Source organism: Trachypithecus francoisi, unplaced genomic scaffold (genome assembly GCF_009764315.1).
Source record: "Trachypithecus francoisi isolate TF-2019V2 unplaced genomic scaffold, Tfra_2.0 Lachesis_group0, whole genome shotgun sequence".
Classification (NCBI taxonomy): domain Eukaryota; kingdom Metazoa; phylum Chordata; class Mammalia; order Primates; family Cercopithecidae; genus Trachypithecus; species Trachypithecus francoisi.
In genome coordinates, this window is record NW_022681453.1 from 78,554,639 (window position 1) to 78,576,838 (window position 22,200).

The window sequence follows — 22,200 nt, forward strand, 5'->3', positions numbered from 1 at the left end:
AGGCAATTTGGTAATAATGAACCATTTAGGCAAGTCTAAATGGAAAGATATACTGAAGAATAAAGAAGTACATCTCAGCCAGGCACAAGGGAAGATGTATGACATTTGAGGACCTGGGGAACTTTAAGGCCAAGGCTTTTCTTTGTATATCTGTTTTATTCTCCTAGCCAAGAGCAGGGACCATCTTTGTCTGCATCTCATCTTTGAACGTGTGGTCAAAAATGAAGGAGTCAAATTTGACCCCGTGTGAACTTGCAGGTCAAGTACCTAAACTGTTGTACTAAGGTCTCTGTATCTCTTTATTCATTTTAGGGAGAGAGAGAGAGAGATAATCTGATCCTTGAGCAGCTAAAGATTGTCCCCTAGACTGCAGGGCTCACCTCTGGTCCGTCCAATGATTGGAGGTGAAGTATTACTAGTATTTTGCTCCATCGGTCAGCTAATGTCACATTTTTAATGGAACTGATATAATGCTCAGTCACTTGAGAAGAGGAAATTGCAGCTAACTGGCAATTTAAAGCTAATTTAAAATAGGATAAAATAATGGTTCTGAAATTTCTAGGTTCCATTTTTTTTTGTTGGCAGAATTATATTTTGAGACATATATGTTGGTATGTGGTCTAGCAATGAGACAGGCTATCTTAAATAGGTACAGTCCTGTGTAAAGCCTGATATATGATTGCTATATTTTCAGGATCAGGAAACTATAGAAGATTGTTTTCCACTGGGAAAAGCAAGGATCTGGGAAATCTATGGGTGATTCTAATGAGCTGTGAGGGAGTCCAGTACTATTTCTTTTCTGGTTTAATATAGAATTACATGAACCCATTGGTATAAACAACTCCCATGAAGATTATTTCTGGCTATCTTCTAGTTGTTGTTGTCACCTCTCACCCTCAATGCTACTCTTGGGTTGAGGGCATAGTATTTAAATGACTACCAAATTATACAAGGAATATGGAGTTATTCACAATGAAATACCTGCTGAGAGGTTACACATCGTTTTTGGTTTTATCAGATTAATGTTATGTTTTAAAAAAATTAATATTTATTTTAAAGTGTATGTAGTAGGCATACATATTTATGGGTTAGATGAAATATTTTTATACAGGCATACAAAGAGTAATAATCACATCAGGGCAAATGTGGTATATATCACTCAAGCATGATCATTTCTGTATGTTATAATTTCAATTATATTCTTTTAGATATTTTAAATGTATAATATATTATTAAGTGTAATCATCCTGTTATGCTATCAAATTTTAGATCTTATTCATTCTAGTTATTTTTTGTGCACACTTATTATCCCCGCTTTCCCTGAATTGCCCCGCTACCTTCCCCAGTGTCTGGTAACCATTCTACTCTCTATCTCCTTGAGTTCAATTGTTTTAATATTTAGATCCCACAAATGAGTGAGAACATGCAAAGTTTTTCTTTCTGTAACTAGACTGCCTTATGTCACTTAACATAATGACCTACACTTCCATCCATGTTGTTGCAAATGATAGGATCATATTTTATGGCTGAATAGTTTTCCATTTTGTATAATACTACATTGTCTTTATCCATTCATCTGTTGATGGACACAAAGATTACTTCCAAATCTAGGCTACTGTGAACAGTGCTGCAAGGAACATGTGAGTGCAGATATATCTTTGACATATTGATGTCATTTTCTCTGGAACAATATCCAGTAGTGGGGTTGCTGGCACATATGATAGTTCTATCTTTAGTTTTTTGAGGAATCTTCACACTGTTCTCCATAGTGGCTGCACTAATTTGCATTCCAACCAACAGTGCATGACAGTTCCCCTTTCTTCACCTCCTCATCAATATTTGTTTTTCTTGTCTTTTGGACAAAAACCATTTTAAATAAGATGATGTATCTCATGGTAATTTAGATTGGCCATTTCTCTGATGATTAGTGATGTGGAGAACCTTATCATATGCCTATTTTCCATTTGTATGTCTTCTTTTGAGAGAAGTTTATTCAGATATTTTGCTTATTTTTAAATCAAATTATTAGATTTGTTCCTTTAGAATTATTTGAGTTCTTTATGTATTCTCGTTAGTAACTCTTTGCCAGATGGATAGTTTGCAAATATTTTTCCCACACTGTGCATTGTCTCTTGACTTTATTGATTGTTTTCTTTGCTGGGTAGAAGCTTTTTAACTTGATGTAACTCCATCTGTCCATTTTTCCTTTGGTTGCCTATGCTTGTGGGGTATTACTCAATAAATTTTTGCCCAGTCCAATGTCTTGGAGAGCTTCCCTGAAGTTTTCTTTCAGTAATTGCATAGTTAGAGGTCTTAGATTTAAGTCTTTAATTCATTATAATTTTACTTTGTATATGGTGAGAGATAGAAGTGTAGTTTTATTCTTCTGTGTACAGATAACCAGTTCTCCCAGCATGGTTTATTGAAAAGGCTATATTTCCCCAGTGTATGTTCTTAGCACCTTTTTTAAAAATGTGTTCACTCTAGATGTATGGGTTAATTTCTGGTTCTTTATTGTATTTCATTGGTCTGTGTGTCTCTTTTTATGTAAGTACCGTACCATGCTGTTTTGATTATGACATCTCCATAACATAATTTGATGCCAGGTAATGTGATTCCTCCATGTTTGTTCTTTTTTGCTTAACATGGCTTTTGTTATTCTGGGTATTTTGTGGTTTTATATAAATTTTAGGATTGTGCTTTCTATTTCTATGAAGAATATAATTGGGATATGGATAGGAATTGCATTGAATCTGTGGGTTGCTTTGATTGGTATGGACATATTATCAGTATTGATTCTTCCAATACATGAACATGAAGTATTCTTCCATATGTTTTATGTCCTCTTCAATTTCTTTCATCAGTGTTTCACAGTTTTCACTATAGACATATTTCACTTCTTTGGTTAATTCTTAGGTGTATTATTTTATTTGTAGCCATTTCAAATGAGATAACTTTCTTGATTTCTTTTTCAGATTGTTTGCTGTTGGCATATAAAAATGCTACTGATATCTGTATATTGATTTGTATTCTGCAATTTTACTAATTTCTTGTCTTAGTTCTAATAGTTTTTTTGGTGGAGTCTTCAGGTTTTTCTAAATATGAGATTATAGTATATGCAAACAAGGATAATTTGATTTCTCCATTTCCAGTTTGGATGCCCTATATTTCTTTCATCTGATTGCTCTAGTTAGGACTTCAGTTCAATGCTGAGTAACAGTGGTAGAAGAGGGCATCCTGGTCATGTTTCAGATCTTAGGGGAAAGGCTTTCGCTATTTCTCCATAAACCATGACACACAATGTGGGTCTGTCATGTATGTCTTTTATTGTGTTAAGGTTTGTTCTTTCTACACCAAGTTTGTTGGGGTTTTTATCATAATGAGATGTTAAATTTTATCAAATATATTTTCAGCATCAATTGAAATGATCATTTTTTTTTTTCTTCATTCAGTTAATGTGATGTATCACATTGATTGACTCATGTATGGTGAACCATCCTTGCATCATGGGGATAAATCCCACTTGGTAGTGATGGATGATTTTTGCAATGTGTTTCTGAATTTGGTTTGCTGTTATTTTGTTGAAGACTTTTTGCATCAATATTCATCAGGGATATTGGTCTGGTTTGTTTGTTTGTTTCTTTGTTTGTTGATATGTCTTTGTCTGGTTTGGTATCAGGGTAACACTGGCCTTGTAGAATGAATTTGGAAGGATTCTATCCTTCTCTATTTTTCAGAAAAGTTTGAGTAAGATTATGTATTAGGCTGTTCTTTCATTGCGGTAAAGAAATACCTGAGACTGGGTAACTTATAAGAAAAAAGAGGTTTAATTGGATCACAGTTCTGCAGGCTGTACAGAAAGCATAACGCTGGCATCTTCTTGGCTTCTGGGGAGGTCTGAGAAAACTTACAATCATGGAAAAAGGTGAAGTGGGAGAAGAAATTTTACATGTCAAAAGCAGGAAAAAGAAAAAGGGTAGAGGTGCCATACACTTTAAAACAATCAAATCTTGTGAGAGCTCACTCATTATTGTGAGGCCAGTACAAAGGGGATGGTGCTAAGCCATTCATTAATAATCCTGTCCCAGGATACAATCACCTCCCACCAGGCCCCCTCCAACATTGGGGATTACATTTCAATATGATATTTGGTCAGGAACACACATCCAAACTATATCATTCTGCCCCTGGCCCCTGCCAAATCTCATATCCTTCTCATATTTCAAAATACAATTATACCTTCACAATAATCCCTCTGAAGTCTTAACTCATTCTAGTATTAACTCAAAAGTCCAAAGTCCAAAGTCTCATCTAAGACAAGGCAAGTCCTTTCCACCTTTGAACCTGTAAAATCACAAACAAGTTAGTTACTTCCAAAATACCATGTGAGTATGAGTATTAGGTAAACATTCCCATTCCAAAAGGGATAAATCAGCCAAAGAAAGGAGCTACAAGCCCCACACAAGTCTGAAATCCAGCAGGGCATTCATTGAAACTTTAAGCTTCACAATAATCTTCTTTTGACTCCATGTCCCACATCCAGGGCACACTCATGGAAGGGTGAGCTTTCAAGGCCTTGAGCAGCTCCCACCCCCATGGTTTTGCAGTGTTCAGCACTGAGCCTTTGCTAAATGGGTAACAAGGCCAAGGAAGGTGAAGCAATTTGACCAATAGTACAGAAATGAAATAAAAATTAATTAAGTTACCTTTATGTGCTAAACATTTATGTACATTGTAGGGAAAAGCATTTGTATTTAAAAAGACAGCTAACTCTAATAGAATAGCTTTTAATCTCTGAGGGATGATGCAAACCACCTCAGTGGGGACAAATATCTTTATTCTTTTTACTATAGAGTGTTGTGGGGAGAGAAAAAAGACAGAACAGAATGCCTAGCTTCTGCCTATTTTTCTGGGCTATTTAAATTTAGGATCCAGAGTAGATAGGTAGACTTCTGTTTGGAAAAGCACATATGTATATGCTTGGAGAAAAAGATAGGCTAGTTGGGAAGAGAGTATGAGGAACAGACAACCGGTTGACGTGTTTTGAGTTGGTACCTGAAAAACACGCTACTGAAGGTCCATGGATGGGGCCCCTACAGGACTTGTCAGTAGAGAGGTCTAATATTCAGTTTTAATTATATATGTTATTAGATTGCAATCATCTTCCTGACCCCAAATTTCAGCACAGTCTTCAGCACACATAATTTCCTTTCTTGGGTGAGAGAATTTGGTAAAAATCTAGAAAATGATATTGTATGTTCACACCTGGATCAGAAAGAAGACAGAGAAGAGAACAGCTTTGGAGTAAAGAAGATTCTGAAACAAAGAAGTAAGGAGAGTAAGGTGACTCAGAATCAGTTGTAATTATGGGGAACTAAATCCCTAGGAATTCACAAAATCACAAAATTGTGAGTTAGTGATCTTGAGCAATTTCATTTAAATTTCAAAGGAGAGTGTGATCTCAGTTCCATATACTTATCTCATTTAACACATATGATTATGTGGCAAAGAGAGCGTTGCAACTCCCGGGTTTCTTGGGTCTATCTCTGTTTAGCATTCTTTCCATAATGCAGATGGAGGAAGGTGAAGCAAAACAATCTGGAATTGTTAAGAATTTGGGAGACTCTGGTGGGTAAGTAAAGAAGAGTGTCCTATCTTTAAACTCTTTTAACAAATGGAGATTTCAATGCTGTACCAAGGAACAAATGGTAGACATCATCCCTAGTGCAGACAATAATGGGTGTACTTTTCTTTCTTTTTGGCAGAAAATATAAAAGCAAAAATAAAACTGACTGAGAGTCAGTCTGCTGTTGTTACTATCATGCAAAGGTAACACTAAACAATTTCTGTGCCACAGTCATTCTTTGCTGGGTCTACCCTTCCCACAAGTCCCAGATTTGGTGTGCATTGAAGACATCATTTGGGAAAGGCATTGCCCGCAAGACTAAACTCAAGATGTGGCAAAAATTTACATGAACCTGGATGTCTGCAAAGCTTGGTAAAGCATCTCACTTTCCAGAGCCAGGCAGTATCACGTAGTGGCAAATTCCTTGCTAAGTATTTTTCAATTGTTCTTTTGAGGTTCACTGTATCTGTTTGCATACACCCCACTAGATTTTATTATGCACCTACCCTTCGCCAACTTAAAAAATAAACACAGTGTATAAATTTGAGAAGAAGAGAAGATTTTATTTCTTATAAAGGGTTATAGTCTGTAAGGTGGCCATCCTGCAGGTTGGGAAGTACAGCCACAAGCCAAGTGCCACCAGGCACTTTAAAGGAAGAGGGATTGTGATACAGCTTTATGCTGAATAGTTTTGCTAAACATATGTATTCAACAGCCTACAGGAAGAGCTACGAATATGCATGAAAGTGGTCCTGACACGTGTGTATCATGAAAACTTGCATGTAACATAAGACCTATGTTCAACTTGAGATGGAAACTTAATATCCAGATGTATTACAATTAGACCTTTTACATCAAAAGGTCCTTTTACAACCCAAAGGCATGTAAGTGTGCAATCTCTGTAAATGGCTGGAACCAATCCATGGTCAGTGGTCTTATCTGGAGAGAGTTACTAAAATTAGGCTTTTTTCCAACGAAAGCTGTAGTTATAGCTGGTGGAACAGGAATTAGGGGTCAGTTAGTCAGCATATCGTGAAATTACACGTTGTTTTAATATTGCTTATCTCATGGACAGTGCTTGTTCATCTGGTAGAGAAAAAGAAACATCTTACAGCAGTTAGAACATAGTTTATTCTTTAAATATATTAATAGAGGTGCATGATGTAGCTCTTGCCTGGCATGGCCTTAGGTCCTGTTTATAAATTGGTATCTTGTACGAAGAGGCTGTTCTGTCAGTCTTATGATCTGTATTTTGACATTAATGCTAATCAGTTACTGTATCTAAATCATAAAAGGGAGTAGAGTATAGTGAGGCATGTCTGATCCCTCATGCTGTCATGCCTAGGAAAGTTTTAAGGTTGTCCTGGGGTCCCCTTGACCACAAGGGTGTTTATTCAGTTGGTGTTGGCCTTAGAATTTTATTTTGAGTTTATACCTTATTATACCTTATTATTCTGATCATTCTCATATTCAAATGTAACTCCTCAAGTTATTAATTAGCCAGTTAAAAATAAAATTATATTAGTCTAAATAATTTCCATGTGTAAGAATGGAGTATGCTTTGCTTTTGTTCTCTTCTTTAAAATTTTGTATGAAAAAACACATACAGTGAAACATGCACTTACAATATGATATTTTGAGTGTCTAATTCTTTTACTCATTTTCTAAAATTAAGTAGTTTTTCTTTCCTACAAAATTTTAGGAATCATTTGTATACTCTCAATACACCTACTTTGTGACTCCCTCCCTTCCAGGACCACTTCTTCTCTTGAAAGTTGAAATGAGTTTGGCAGCCTGAAATCCATCCTTCCATCATCAAACCATTAAGATCTCAGCTTTCTTTTAAAGTTCTAGCTGCTCTATATCCCTCTGCTGACTGAGGGATTTCCTGGGGGAAAAACATATAAACATGAACCTCTTACTTTCTTTCAAGGCTTCTTCAGTTTCTGTCTGCTTTTGGTCACTCCTGTGCTTTCAGATAGCTTCAAATATTTTTTTCTCCCAGATTTAGCATTGGTAACAGTAGGATGGCTAGTTCAATACATGCTATTTCACCATTTACTGGAACGGAATCATATTCCTGCTTTTGTCATTATATTCCCAGATGCTGTAACAATGCTTTCAATATTATAGATATTTAATATATATTTTTTGAATTATTTTTATTTTATTTTATTTTTTTGAAACAGATTCTCGCTTTGTCACCCAGGCTGGAGTGCAGTGGCACAATCTCAGCTCGCAGCAACCTCCACCTCCTGGATTCAAGCAATTCTCCTGCCTCAGCCTCCCAAGTAGCTGGGATTACAGGCGTGCATCACCATGCCTGGCTAATTTTTTGTACTTTCAGTAGAGATGGGGTTTCACTATGTTGCCCAGGTTGGTCTTGAATTCCTGACCTGAAGTGATCCACCTGTCTGGCCTCCCAAAGTGTTAGGATTACAGGCGTGAGTCCCTGCACCCAGCCAAATTATTTTTGAAGGATTGCATTTCTTTCTCTCCTGTCCTGAAAGGATTGTGCCTCTTTCTCTCCTGGTGTTGCAATATTTCTTTCTGCTTTACAAAGCAAAGTAAAACCTAGACTATTGTTGTTACAGTACCAAACTCATGGCACAACACTGTGTAATTTAGAGTTTTATTATTTAATGTAACTCTTTACTCCCTCTATTAAGTATCTCTTATAGTGTAACGGATCACCCACAATTTAGAAGCTTACTACAACAAATATCTATGATCACAGTGTTGGTAGATCAGGAGTACTGGCCCAGCTTAGCTGGGTGTCTCTGACTCAGGGTCTCTCAGGGCACTGTAGTCTCCTTTGAAGTCAAAATTGGGGAACAATTTGCTTTTAAATTCATTCACATCATGGTTGTTGGCAGAATTTCAGTTCTTCTCAGGACACTGGGCTGAAGACCTTATTTCCTCTCTCACCATTGACCAGAATCCTCTTTCAAATGAAATGTAGACCTTTTCATCATGTACTTCTAACATGGCAGCTGCCTTCCTCAAAGAAGAAGAGGAGAGAACAAGAGAGAGTGACTAAGATGGCCATCACAGACTTTTTGTAAACTAATCTTGGAAGTGACACTCCATTCCCTCTGCTACATTACCTTCACTAGAAGTGAGTCATGAAATCCAACTGAAGGGGAGGGAACTTTACAAAAGCATGAATACAGGAGGCAGAGTTTTTGGGAGACCATCTTAGAAACCACCTACAACACTTCTCTTACATGAAGAGATGAATCATTTTAAAGAATACATTTCAAAAGTGCATGGATCTCCTATTTTATTTCAGGAACTGCTATGCTCTAAGGGGTGGAAAGATAAGGGATGGAACTATAAAATGGCTCACTTCTTATCTTCCAGGAATTTATGTTCTGGTTCAGGAGGCAGAACTATTGAAATGTGATCAGTGCTATAAAAGCTGTAGGAGTTGTGGGAGCAGAAAAACTTTTTAAGATGTAAGAAATGTTACCTTTGTAAATTAAAAATAAAATTCTAAGCCCTCTAACCATCTGAATGAACCCCTCTTCTAGGCCTAGGCCGTTTCGAAGTTAACCTGAGAACCCAGTTCAGGCCATGATGGGAAGTGGAGGTCATACATACCTCCTTATACCCTCCTTCCTTTGGAATCAGGCACAACTAACCACATTAACATTAAAACAGAGGTTTTAAGACTTTTTGTAGCAAAATGACACCGAATTCCAGCCCGTATTGTGTCACAAGGCAGATAGCATGCTCTGAAAGAAATTGAAGTATTTTACCCTAAAATATATTTCTTTGTAATATTTTGAAATGCCCCTGCAAAGCTGTCTCTTGTGGGGAAAATCTAAATTCTGTAGAGAATTTCTTTCCTTTTCCAGTTCTTTTCCCTGATCCAGGAGAGAATTAACGGAGTCTGGTACCTTTTTAAAGTCTGATAAGAAACATTTACAATCTTTTCATTCTCAAGCCTGCTGCCTGGAAGCTTCATCTGCATAATAAGAACCTTGGTCTCCACAACCCCTTGTCTTAACCCAAACACTCCCTTCTATGGATTGCAGATCTTTAGATAAACGCTTTCAACCAATTGCCAATTAGAAAATCTCTGAATCCACCTATGACCTGGAAGCCCATACTTTGAGTTGTTCTGTCTTTTCAGACAGAACCAATGTACATCTTACATGTACTGATTGATGTCTTACGTCTCCCTAAAATGTATAAAACTAAGCTTTAGCTCAACTACCTTAGCACACGCCATCAGGACCTCCTGAGGCTGTGTCATGGGCATATCCTTAACCTTGGCAAAATAAACTAAACTGACACTTGTCTCAGATAGCTTTATGAAGGTTCACACCTTCATAAAGGAAGTGAAGTTCATAAAGGAAGGCTATGTGTTGAAGAAAAGAACAGGAGAGAAAGCATCTTCCAACATGCACCTGTGAGAACCTTGCAAGAATTACAGACACTTTTAATGACAAAGTCAGGCATCCGCATTGGGAGGAGTGGTGAGGAAGAAAGAGGCTGGATAAAGGAGCCAGAAGACATGTTGGGAGGGGCCTATTAGGCCACACTCAGTACTTTGGACACTGCAGTATGTGAAGTGGAAACACTGAAGGATATAATCAGTTATGTACAGGACAAAAATGTTCTGAGCCAAGCTTGGTATGCACTGTTTTATCAATAAACAGACCAAAAAGAAGAGGAATACGTGTCATCTCCCATTTCAAAACCTCTAAGACTACTCTATCAAATGACTAGGTTATCGTCTAGGTGGAAAGCTTTGTGTGAGCTCCTTTACTTCAGGTCAAATTATACATCTCAATGATTGAGAACCGCATCTCAATAACATGTAATTTCTCACAAGCACCACATTTTGTGAAGTAACTGGAAGAATATGATTCAAGATTGTTTCCAGAGAAGAATGAAAGAAAATAGTAGTGTTCCTGTGTAATGTTAACCATGAGACAGCTCAACCCATAGCTCCTTTATTTAGCTTGGTAAATTAAATGAATCTCTAAATACTTTAATTACTTCCCCCATTGCCTTTCTTCCTCCACAGTGCAAACTCTGTGCCATTCACTTGTTAAAGCCTCTTTTGAAACTCATTTCTCACATTTCCCCAAAGATCCATAAGCTTTCTATATGGAAGTGAAAAGAAGCAGTGAGGCATATAGTCAGTGATACTTAAAACTGGATGAGTCACCCCCAGGGAATGTCTGGGAAGTGTTTGAAGGCTTAAACATGTGCTAGAGCCCACAGTCTTACAAGTATTCAAGCAGACCAGATTCTGACTGAATAATGCCATAATTTCTAAGATTCTAAATTCTAAGATTCTTTCCAGTGTCATATTGTCAGATACCTGAGAACCCAGTTGACTTACTAATATTTATAAACATACACCATCATCAAAGGGAAAATATGTGGCTAAACCTGGGAGATGACATTGCCCTTGCAGAATTGTATGACCTGTAATCCTATAGTGCTCTTCTGAGCAATGAAGGATTAAAAAATTTGCAGGTACTATGTCTCCATGTACACTAAATCTTGCTCTAATATTCTTCAGAAAAAACAGGACCACTCGGTCAAGGCTATAAGTGATATCTGGGTTACCTATATGAGAGACATTATGTCTCCTTTCAAAAAAGTAAAATTTTCTATATGAAATTTTAACTTCAGAAACAGATAGGAAAACTATAATTATCATCAAAAACTTTATTTCATACATTTATCTGCAAAAAGTTACTTGCTTTTCCTTCTTAAATTAGATAATGTATATCCAGTCCAGCAGGAAATTCACATATCAGAAGGAAAATAACATTCACTTTATTACCCACCTCTTCTTAGCTGGGATCACGTAGGGCTTTAAAATTATCATTTAATTATGACCGAAGAAAGGCACACTTTTGGGAAGATTAAAGGATCTGGCATGGAACTTCAGAGAAGGTGATTATCAGGGAAACTTAGCAAGCATATATTAGAGACAAATTTGATTGATGACAGTTATAGAAAATGAATGACACAGGATGAAATGAAAGACTACTAAATTAGAGAAGGCATTCTCTAGTGCATGGTGTTATATATTGTCAGACTGAGAGATGTTTATAAGATGAAACATGAGCGCTTCATCATCAAATATAAGTTGTATTAGTCTGTTTTAACTCTGCTGATAAAGACATACCCGAGACTAGGGAATTTACAAAAGGAAGAGGTTTAATTGGACTTACAGTTCCACATGGCTGGCAAGATCATGATCATGGCAGAAGGCAAGGAGGAGCAAGTCACATCTTACATGGACGGTAGCAAGCAAAAAAATAGAACTTGTGCAGAGAAACTTCCATTTTTTAAAACCATCAGATCTTGTGAGACCCATTTACTATCATGAGAACAGCACAAGAAAGACCTGCCCCCATGATTCAATCATCTCCCACCAGGTCCCTCCCACAACACGTGGGAATTATGGGAGCTTAAAGATGACATTTGGGTGGGGACACAGAGCCAAGCCATATCATTCGGCTCCTGACCCCTCCCAAACCTCATATTTTTACATTTCAAAATTAATCATGCTTTCCCAATAGTCCCCCAAAGTCTCAACTGATTTGAGCATTAACTCAAAAATTCACAGTCCAAAATCTCATCTGAGACAACACAAGTCTCTTCTGCCTATGAGCCTGTAAAATCAAATGCAAGTTAGTTACTTCCTAGACACAATGTGGGTACAGGCATTGGGCAAATACAACCATTCCAAATGGGAGAAAATGGCCAAAACGAAGGAGTTACAGGCCCCATGCAAGTCCAAAATTTAGCAGTGCAGTCAAATCTTGAAGCTCCAAAATGATCTCCTTTGACTCCAGGTATCATATCCAGGTCATGCTGATGCAAGAGGTGGGTTCCCATGGTCTTGGGCAACTCTGTCCCTGTGACTTTGCAGGGTACAGTCTCCTGCCCAGCTGTCTTCACAGCTGGCATTGAGTATCTGTGACTTTTCCAGGTGCACAGTGCAAGCTGTCAGTGGATCTACCATTCTGGGGTCTGGAGGATGGTGGACCTCATCTCACAGCTCTACTAAGCAGTGCTGCAGCAGTAACTCAGTGTGTGGGCTCCCACCCCACATTTCCCTTCTGCACTGCTCTAGCAGAGGTTCTCCATGAGGGCTTCACCCCTGCAGCAAACACTGCTTGGGCATCCAGGTATTTCCATGCATCTTCTGAAATCTAGGCAGAGGTTCCCAAACCTCAATTCTTGATTTCTGTGCCCTCGCAGTCTCAACACCACACGAAAGCTGCCAAGGCTTGATGGTTGCACCCTCTGAAGCAAGAGTCCAAGCTCTACATTGGCCCCTTTGAACCACAGCTGGAGCGTCTGGAATGCAGGGCACCATGTCCCTAGGCTGCACACAGCATGGGATCCTGGGCCCAGCCCAGGGAACCACTTTTTTCTCCTAGGCCTCTGGGCTGTGATGGGAGGGGCTGCCATGAAAACCTCTGACATGCCCTGGAAATATTTTCCACATTGTTTAGGGGACTAACCTTTGACACTTCGATACTTATGCAAATTTGTGCGGGTAGCTTGAATTTCTCCTCAGAAAATGGAATTTTCTTTTCTATTGCATTGTCAGGCTGCAAATTTTCTGAAATTTTATGCTCTGATAAAACTGAATGCCTTTAACAGCGTCTAAGTCACATCTTGAATGCCTTGCTGCTTAGAAATTTCGTCTGCCAGATATCCTAAATCATCTCTCTCAAGTTCAAAGTTTCACAAATCTCTAGGCCAGGGGCAAAATGCAGCCAGTCTCTTTGCTAAAACATAGCAAGAGTCACCTTTGCTCCAGTTCCCAGCAAGTTCCTCATCTCCATCTAAGACCACTTTAGCCTGGACCTTATTGCTCATATCACTATCAGCATTTTTGTCAAAGTCATTCAATAAGTCTCTAGAAAGTTCTGAACTTTCCCAAATTTTTCTGTCTTCTTCTGAGTCCTCCAAACTGTTCCAACCTCAGCCTATTACCCAGTTCCAAAATTGCTTCCACATTTTCATGTATCTTTTTAGCAATGCCCCACTCTACTGGTACTAATTTGCTGTGTTAGTGCGTTTTCACACTCCTGATAGAGACATACCCGAGACTGGGCAGCAAAAGAAAGAGGTTTAATGGACTTACAGTTCCACATGGCTGGGGAGGCCTCACAATCATGGTGGAAGGCAAGGAGGAGCAAGTCACATCGTATGTGGGTGGCCAAAAAAAAAAAAAAAAGCTTGTGCAGAGAAACTTCTGTTTTTTTAAAACTATCAGATCTTGTGAGACCCAATCACTATCATGAGACCAGCACGGGAAAGACCTGCCCCCATGATTCAATCATCTCCCATTGGATATCTCCCACAACACATGGGATTTATATGAGGAACAAGATGATATTTGCATGGAGACATAGAGCCAAACCATACCATAAGTTAATACAGGAACTACCAGAGTTCTAAAATTATAAACCTGGATTTTCCAGAGTTCTAAAATTATAAACCTGGATTTTCCTAAGAAAATAGAGTGAATTATGACTTATAAAATATCAAGATATTTTTCTATTTTGGAAAGTTATTAACACCCCAAATTCATGTGACCATATCATAGTGAAGAAGTAGAAGTATATTTGGAAACAGGAATAGCCAACTAAAGCCAATTGTCATTATAAGGCTTTCATCCATTTAATATATTATTGCTGAACGTTTTACTCTCAAGCCTTTTTTTACATGGAAATTAATTGGATTTAGTCTGTAGATTCTTACATCATGAGCATATCATTAATACCTTAAAAATAGGTATAGAGTACATATGACTAGCTGGAATATAATATTAAATTCATCTTAAACCTAATTTTAGAGTGTAATTTTTCTGCTCCCAAGCAAAATTAAGAAGTAGAAATGAGGACCAACTGGGTAGATTTTTTTTTCTCACTCACTTATTTCAATATTTACCACACATCTACTACGTTCAAGGTACTGTGCCAGCCTTTGTGTTCACAAAGAAAAAAAAGAAAACTGACCTATAAACATATATAAGAAGATGTGGTAGAATAAGGACAAATCCCAGGTTAAGTCTCCTCTCCTCCACTGATGGGGCAACTCCGAATGCCACCACTAAAGGACGTAGAAATAAGCTGATGCTTCCAACTCAGAGGTTGTGGGACTTTGGATGCTCCACTTTCACATTCCTCTTGTTCTCTCTAGCTGTAGGGTTTCTTAGCTCCACACATGCTCAGTCATTCAATTAGTTATTACCAACAGTGCTAAAAATATTCCTCCTCCTTAAATGGACCTGTCACTTCATTTAAACTCCTTTGTGCATTAATTTAGATTTAAATAATGATACCCAGTTTTACTTCCTGGTTTACCACTTCATTTCTCTGCCCTGACTTTAGCCCAAATAAGCACTTCATAGCTCTTCAAAGCTGAAAGGGCAAACATTTCCAATTTTTTTCATTAAAATAAGAATGTACTTTAGATAATCTAAGAGGTTCTCTTATTTCTCCCTTACTAGTCCCCTCCCAGGACTCTCCTTTGCACCCAGTCTCTCCCATATCCCACAGGTGATCCACTTCACCTTCATGCTGCGTATTCCCTCCCGTCCTGGGAAAGTCTTGCTTGGGGTTTCCCATGTATGTAATTGCAGTCAAATGGATAGTAGCTGGGGCTGGAGTCATCTGAAGTTTCTTCATGTGCATATCTGACACATGGCCTGAGAAGCTAGAGCTCTGAAAGTTGTTTTGCTTCTCTCTCCATGTGACCCCATGGCTATCTTAGGCTTCCTTACAGTATGGCGGTCCTAGACTAGTGTGACTTTTTTACATGTGACTCAATTTCCCAGAAGAAGCATTCCAAGAGTCCCAGATGAAAGACGCAATTCTTTTTGTGACCTAAACTCAGAAGCTCCAGAACATCATTTCTGCATTCTACTACTTGAGTAATTCCTAGGGCAAGCTGACATTCAACTGGAAGCGTGACTTGATCTCTCAATGGAAACAATAGCCAAGATTCTGTGACTGCCTTTAATCCACCCTGTGCTGTTTGTTTAACTCAGACGCCATATTCGTAGGGCTTATTAATGTTTTTAAAATAATGAAGACACAGAGACTTGGAGCAAATGACTTACTACCAAGGTTTTTCGGTAAATTGGTGTCAGAGCAGTGAAAACAAATGTATACAGAGCTCTTTATTCTTTAAGTATCCGATTCTCTACTTGCTGAAGGGTTTTTAAGTGAATAATCAATCCTGTATGTTAAAATCCACCAGAATGACATCTTAAAGATTCTTGTTTATGTGCATTAGCAGCTTTTGTGCAAATAAAATCTTTTCTCAATTTAATGCTTTTTTTAATCAACAAATTTCCTAATGTTTTAGTCTCTGATATTCTAGAGACATGCTACAAAAAGCTACTTCACTGATCATTTTTTCCATGATGATTTTATCCTACTGATTCTACAGATTGAAATAATGATTTTACCTTATCCTTTGAAAATTAACCTGTCATGTCAAGTAGATATTATAAAGTTTTGGTTAGTTAATATATTTTACTCATGAAAATCTACTTAATTCTCAATAAGCACAAGTTGAAATTTTAGAACTTTTGGCTCCATGCATTTATGTTAAACAACTGGTTTTGGGGGAAACAAAGAGAAGAAGGATATTTTCTACAATCTTACTTATGTGAACATCTTGGGGAATTAAGCTGTTTTCTTTGGGCCTCCTCCTGGTTTTCTGTTCAGTTTCTCTTCTCATCCAAATCTATTCTTTTACTTTAATTTTTTTTCTGAATGTGTTCTGCCACTTTAGTTCTCTGTGAGGTTTCTTATTTTGTTTATAGACAAAAACTTGGTGCTTTTCTTCAGTTACCAGTAAATGTTTGTGTAGAATTGCCTAGTTAGCCTCTGATGATGATGGCGTGCGTCAACCCTTTCTCTGTGTTTCTGTAGTTTCCCCTGCAATGTGTAAAGGCACCCTGTTTCATCTTATCTAGCGTTGGCATGAGTCCATACTGTGTGTATGTGCATATGCACATGAAATGCCTTCGCCTGCCAAGTGAAAATGCACAGTACCTTTCCCAGAAACTGCAATCCAATAGAAACAAAATACAAACTCTGCAGCAAAATTAGAACTTGTTTGTTGAAAATAACTTTTCGGTAATAAAAATCATTAAACTTATATGGTATCAATTTCTTGTTTACAAAACATTTCAAATAGGCCATTTATTGTCACTCCAATTTCAGAGTCCAAGAGGTTAAAGACTTGTCTGTTTATGGCAATAATTACGAAATGTATGACCAAAACTATTTTGAAATAGTTAAAAGTATTCTTAGGAATTGGAAATGAATCTATGAAATGATAATTAAATTATGAAGGAAGTTTTTTTTTTTGTTTTTTTTTTTTTTTGTTTTTTTTGAGACGGAGTCTTGCTCTTTCGCCCGGGCTGGAGTGCAGTGGCCGGATCTCAGCTCACTGCAAGCTCCGCCTCCCGGGTTTTACGCCATTCTCCTGCCTCAGCCTCCGGAGTAGCTGGGACTACAGGCGCCCGCCACCTCGCCCGGCTAGTTTTTTGTATTTTTAGTAGAGACGGGGTTTCACCCTGTTAGCCAGGATGGTCTCGATCTCCTGACCTCGTGATCCGCCCGTCTCGGCCTCCCAAAGTGCTGGGATTACAGGCTTGAGCCACCGCGCCCTGCCGAAGGAAGTTTTTTTAAAAGTAACCAGAACTGTATATATTTGCCTCACTTGAAAAAGTGACTAGTGAGTCCAATAAAGATGATTAGAATGTCAATTTTAAAGTAGCAAATCCTTAAGAAGAATGTACTTGTGAGGGAAGATGCCTACATGGCATATGGAAAGTGGGCATTCTGAAGGCAAACACCTGCTAGTACATTCTAGCTTACTGACTAACACTATATGGGCTGCTGGGCAGGTAGACTTCTAAGTGGAGACCAAAGCATCTACCTTTCTGTATCAGAAGACACAAGTCAAACATCACCCATAGAACTGGCCTGGCTCACAAGACAATTTTCTGATTGAAATTTGATAATATTTTATGTTAATTTTCCTATAGGTGAGAATTAACTGACTCATTGATTAGTCTTTCTATAGTTTTGTTTCTCATTTAAAATTAATATATTGCCAAGTGTGGTGGCTCATGGCTCTAATCCTAGAAGCCTGGGAGGCTGAAGTGGGAGGATCACTTGATACTAGGAGTTTGAGACCAGCTGGGCAACATAGTGAGACACAATCTCTAAAATAAAAGTAAATAAATAAATAAATAAATATATAAAGCTGGGTGTGGTGGCATGTGCCTGTAGTTCCAGCTATTTTAGTGGCTGAGGTAGAAAGATTATTTGAGGCCAGGAGTTGGAGGCTGTAGTGAGTTATGATCCTGGTATTGAACTCTAGCCTGGGAAACAGAACCAGACCCTGAGTATATAAAAAAAAAATATTATATTACCAATATAGTCAAGTGTATTGTGAGATAGTTGCTCTGATTCTGATCACCTTTGTGTTTACTGGCAAAACCAAGTTTCTGACCCTGTGAAAGTATAGACTAGACTCTAGACTCCTGTTTTTTTAACTGTTCTAATGGCCATCATTATTAAAATCACTGGATGGTTTTCGAAAAGACAGATTACTTAAGTCCTTCTGTGATGCACTGAATATAATTATCTTCTGGAAGAAGCTGACATCTACTTTTTAGGTAATTTCCTGTGCTAATTATTATATAAAGAAAAGAAGGCAAGTGACTATACACTGCTATGTTAATTTCTCAACGGAAAATGGGAAAAATATGCAGTAAGCTTTTGCTATGTGCCAGGCATTGGAGTAGATGCTGGGGACACATGGTTGGATGAGGCAGAGATCCATTTTCAAGGAAGACATCATGAAGATAACAGGCCAATAGTCAACTATCTAAAATATATTTGAGTGCCTTTTAAAATAAAGTTCTATCAAAAGATAGAAAAAAAAGAGCAAGTAACTTTAAGGACTTTCCAGGGACAATAATATAGAAAGTTCAGAGTCATAGTTTTAAGAAATAGCCAGATTTGAAGCATCACAGCTAATGAGAAGACAATTCTGCTACTAATGTGGGAAGAAAAATCTCAAGAGGTATGGAAGGCAAACTATACAGAGGTTTAATGAGTTTCATTAACACAATTAGGGGCAGAGTGGAAGAAGAGGATTTAGCTGAATTTTAAATCAGAGGAATGAAGCATTGGCTGCTGACCTTGGGGAATTGCCAGAATTAACAGGAAATTTTCCACTTGCTCATGTCCAACATCCCTGCCTATCCCAATGTGGGAATGGTTTAGCATATAAAATGGGGTAAAGCTGTAAAAGTGATACTGTAGTTTAGTAAAACGTTCTAATGATTTTTGTAATACATACCCAGTTTCCCATTTGTGATCTACTGATGAAGAAAATAATAGGTTTGCTTCATATTAGGCTACCAATACTGTAAACTGTTAGACTCAGTTTCCAGATACATACAGTATGTGAAGAATGGGCATAATCACATGGTAGAAAATCTACACTATGAGTAGAAAAATTAGACTATACTTTGTGTTTTTTGGTTCTGAATGAGAAAATCTAAGAAATAGTCTTTTTAGTCTTGTATTCTGCATCAACCCTGCTTAGAAAGGTTTATCTACCTATACAAGAACCATGGTCATCATCTGTTATTAATGTGATGGTAGTCAACTGAATTGTGGATCAGTGCCTAGCAGTAAATTAATTTTTCCTTAAAGTAGCATTGTAGTTACACAAATTCATAAGGTGAAAATAAATCCTACAGCAACATATTGCCAAAAAAGAAAAAAAAGAAGGAAGAACAAGATTTAAAAAATCTGAGTAATCCTTGATGTAATAATGGAATAAAAATACAATACCTTTTAAAAATGTAAATTTGGCCAATAAAATTTAGGCATGGAAATGCCAATGATAGCTAGTACTATATAGTATTTATATACCAGCAATTGTCCTAAATTTTTTACAAGTATTAATCTACTTAATTCTCACAAAAACATTATTATTACCACTATTACTGTCTTAATTATAAATATTGGGACAATTATGGTATCAAGGTTAAGTAATTTGTGTAAGATCACTTGGTGCCAAACCTATTATTCACTGTTCCAACTGGCATCCCAACAGTATCCCAAGCTTCCAAACATTGATTTCTCATCTTTTCCTGTTGGTGTCTTGGCACAAGGAGTCTGAAGTTAACTGGCAGGCACCTGTAGCCTGAGGCTTAATAGAACCATATGGACATTCCATAGAATATCACACTTGTACACTACTTACTACATCAATGACATCATGTTAATTGAAGTGAATGAGCTAAAAGTGACAAGTATGCAGGTTTCACATCCTGTGAATGCTGCATTTTTTAAATCCCCTTTTGGTTAAAAAAAAAAAATCTACATTTAACAGAACCAAACAGTTCCAATATATGTTGTTCAAGGGTCAACTGTATGCTGAAGCTCTCTAGCTGCAACGAATGAGTCATTAAGATCATCTGTCTTTCACATTTAACCCTTAATTGGTGATTAATCACCTATTAGTCTTCCATTGTCTTTTTTCAAATCATCAATTCCCAAAAACAGTCATCAAAAGTCATAAACCTTATCATAATAATTCCCACATATTTCTCAATTGCTTTATATATTGCATCTACCAGTGCATTTCTTTTTGCCAGTACCATCTCAATTCACAACAAGTAGAAATTGTAACAATAGTACTATTATCACCTGCAAAGGACTGTATCTATATATTTACTGCTAGTGATGGGATTCTCCTTGTCAGCTAGCCAGCAGGTGAGCCAGTTTTAAAATTCCGTTTTTGAGTTGCTTTATCAGACCACTTTTAGCAACAACTGTTTCAGATTGGGTTTCCCAGAAAGCAGCTTCTGAGATTAAAAATGTCCATGGAAAATGTTTACTAGGAATTTCTCCCAGAATCAATATCTAGGAATGGTGGAAGTAAAGAAAGCAGGATCTGGCAGAGGTAGAGATTTAACTACAAGGAAGTTATGTAAGAGGCCCCAACCAATCTGACAGGGAGTGCTGGAGTTGGGATGTCCCTTAAAAATGGTCTGAAATGGACACAAGAGTCTTTATATTCTCATATAAACCAGTCGTTGGATATGCATGGCTTTAGGAAACAGGGCATGACTTTGAGTAAGTACTGGAAATGCATTCACCCGAGAACACTTAGCTGCCAACATTCTGAGAAACTGGGGGATTAAGTGTCTCAGATCTGGATGAGAGATCTAGGTGGTACATAGCAGTATCCATTGAAATTATTTTGGCTATAGACTAGAGCATCAGTTGAATGATTCATGGATAACTTTCCACAGTAAATAGAGATAGTCCTCTTGGTTATGGATTGAGACAATAACAGAAAATAGAAATGTCTCCTTATTAAGCCAACGTCGTATTTTTTTATGATGGTTCAGTAAGAACACATGAGCAGGATGCTTATAGAGCAGGAGAAAAAATCATTAGTGAGTTCATTAAGTAAACGCATTGTGGTGAGAAGGAGGAGTTGAAGAATAGGGATATATTATGACTTAGGAATTCCAAATTGTGTGACTTTGAGCAGCAGACTTAAGCAATCTAAACCTCAGTTTGATAAACTATAAAATGGGGATAGTAGGCTGGGCATGGCAGCTCAGGCCTGTAATGCCAGTACTTTGGGAAACCAATGTGGGTGGGTGGATTGCTTGAGTTCAGGGGCTCAATACCAGACTGGGCAACGTGGGGAATCCCTGTGTCTACACAGAATTCAAAAATTAGCTGGGTGTGGTGGTGAACGCCTGAAGTCCCAGCTACTCGGAAGGCTGATGTAGGAGGACTGCTTGAGACTGGGAGGCAGAGTGTGCAGTGAGCTGAGATCATGCCACTGCACTCCAGCCTGGGCGACAGAGTGAGATGCTATGTCAAAAAATTAAAAATTAAAAAAAAAAAAAAAAACCAGAAAAAAGAAAAAAAGGGGGATAATAATCTCTTTGTTGTGTGGTTGTTCCAGAGTACCTAGTTATGGCTGTCATATATTATAAGTTAAACAAATATCCTTTTTTCAGAAGAGGGTGATAATTTATTCTCACCAATATCCTTGTAGACTTGGGAATAAATATATTTGTTAATACTTAAGTCATTAAAAATAACTAGTTCAAGAGAAGGTAATGGGATATGATGATAGTAGTATTCTTCTCTGAGTTTTATATGGTGTTTATTCAAAAGCCTGAAATGTCTATTAATAGTTCTAGGGGGAAAAAAAGCTTAAACACAGTATCGTTATAATTTTATATAACAATTAGAGAATTAAAATTTCACTTTATTTTCCCAGTGGGATTGTACCAAGCCCTTCCTAGACGGAAATTCTGGAGCTCCTTCTGTGCATATCCAATGTTGGGTTTTCCCATCTTGGTCCTTTTTCTCTTTCTTACCCTTTCTTCACTCCTCTTTCTCTCTCCTTTCATTTCTATTTCTCTCTCTTTTCCTTTTATTTATTATCAAATTGTTTGTTTTTTTCCATCTTTATCTATATCATTTTGACTGCTTTCAAAATGAACC

The 22,200-nt window shown here is 37.5% G+C and overlaps 1 long non-coding RNA gene across 1 annotated transcript in view; it reads left to right on the forward strand.

The window, feature by feature from the left end:
• Positions 1-319: 319 nt before the first annotated feature.
• LOC117083553 overlaps positions 320-22,200 on the forward strand; it is a 217,606-nt gene continuing 195,725 nt past the window's right edge. The window contains exon 1 of the long non-coding RNA XR_004437121.1: positions 320-404. This is a non-coding gene — a long non-coding RNA (uncharacterized LOC117083553). The remainder of the gene's footprint in view (positions 405-22,200) is intronic.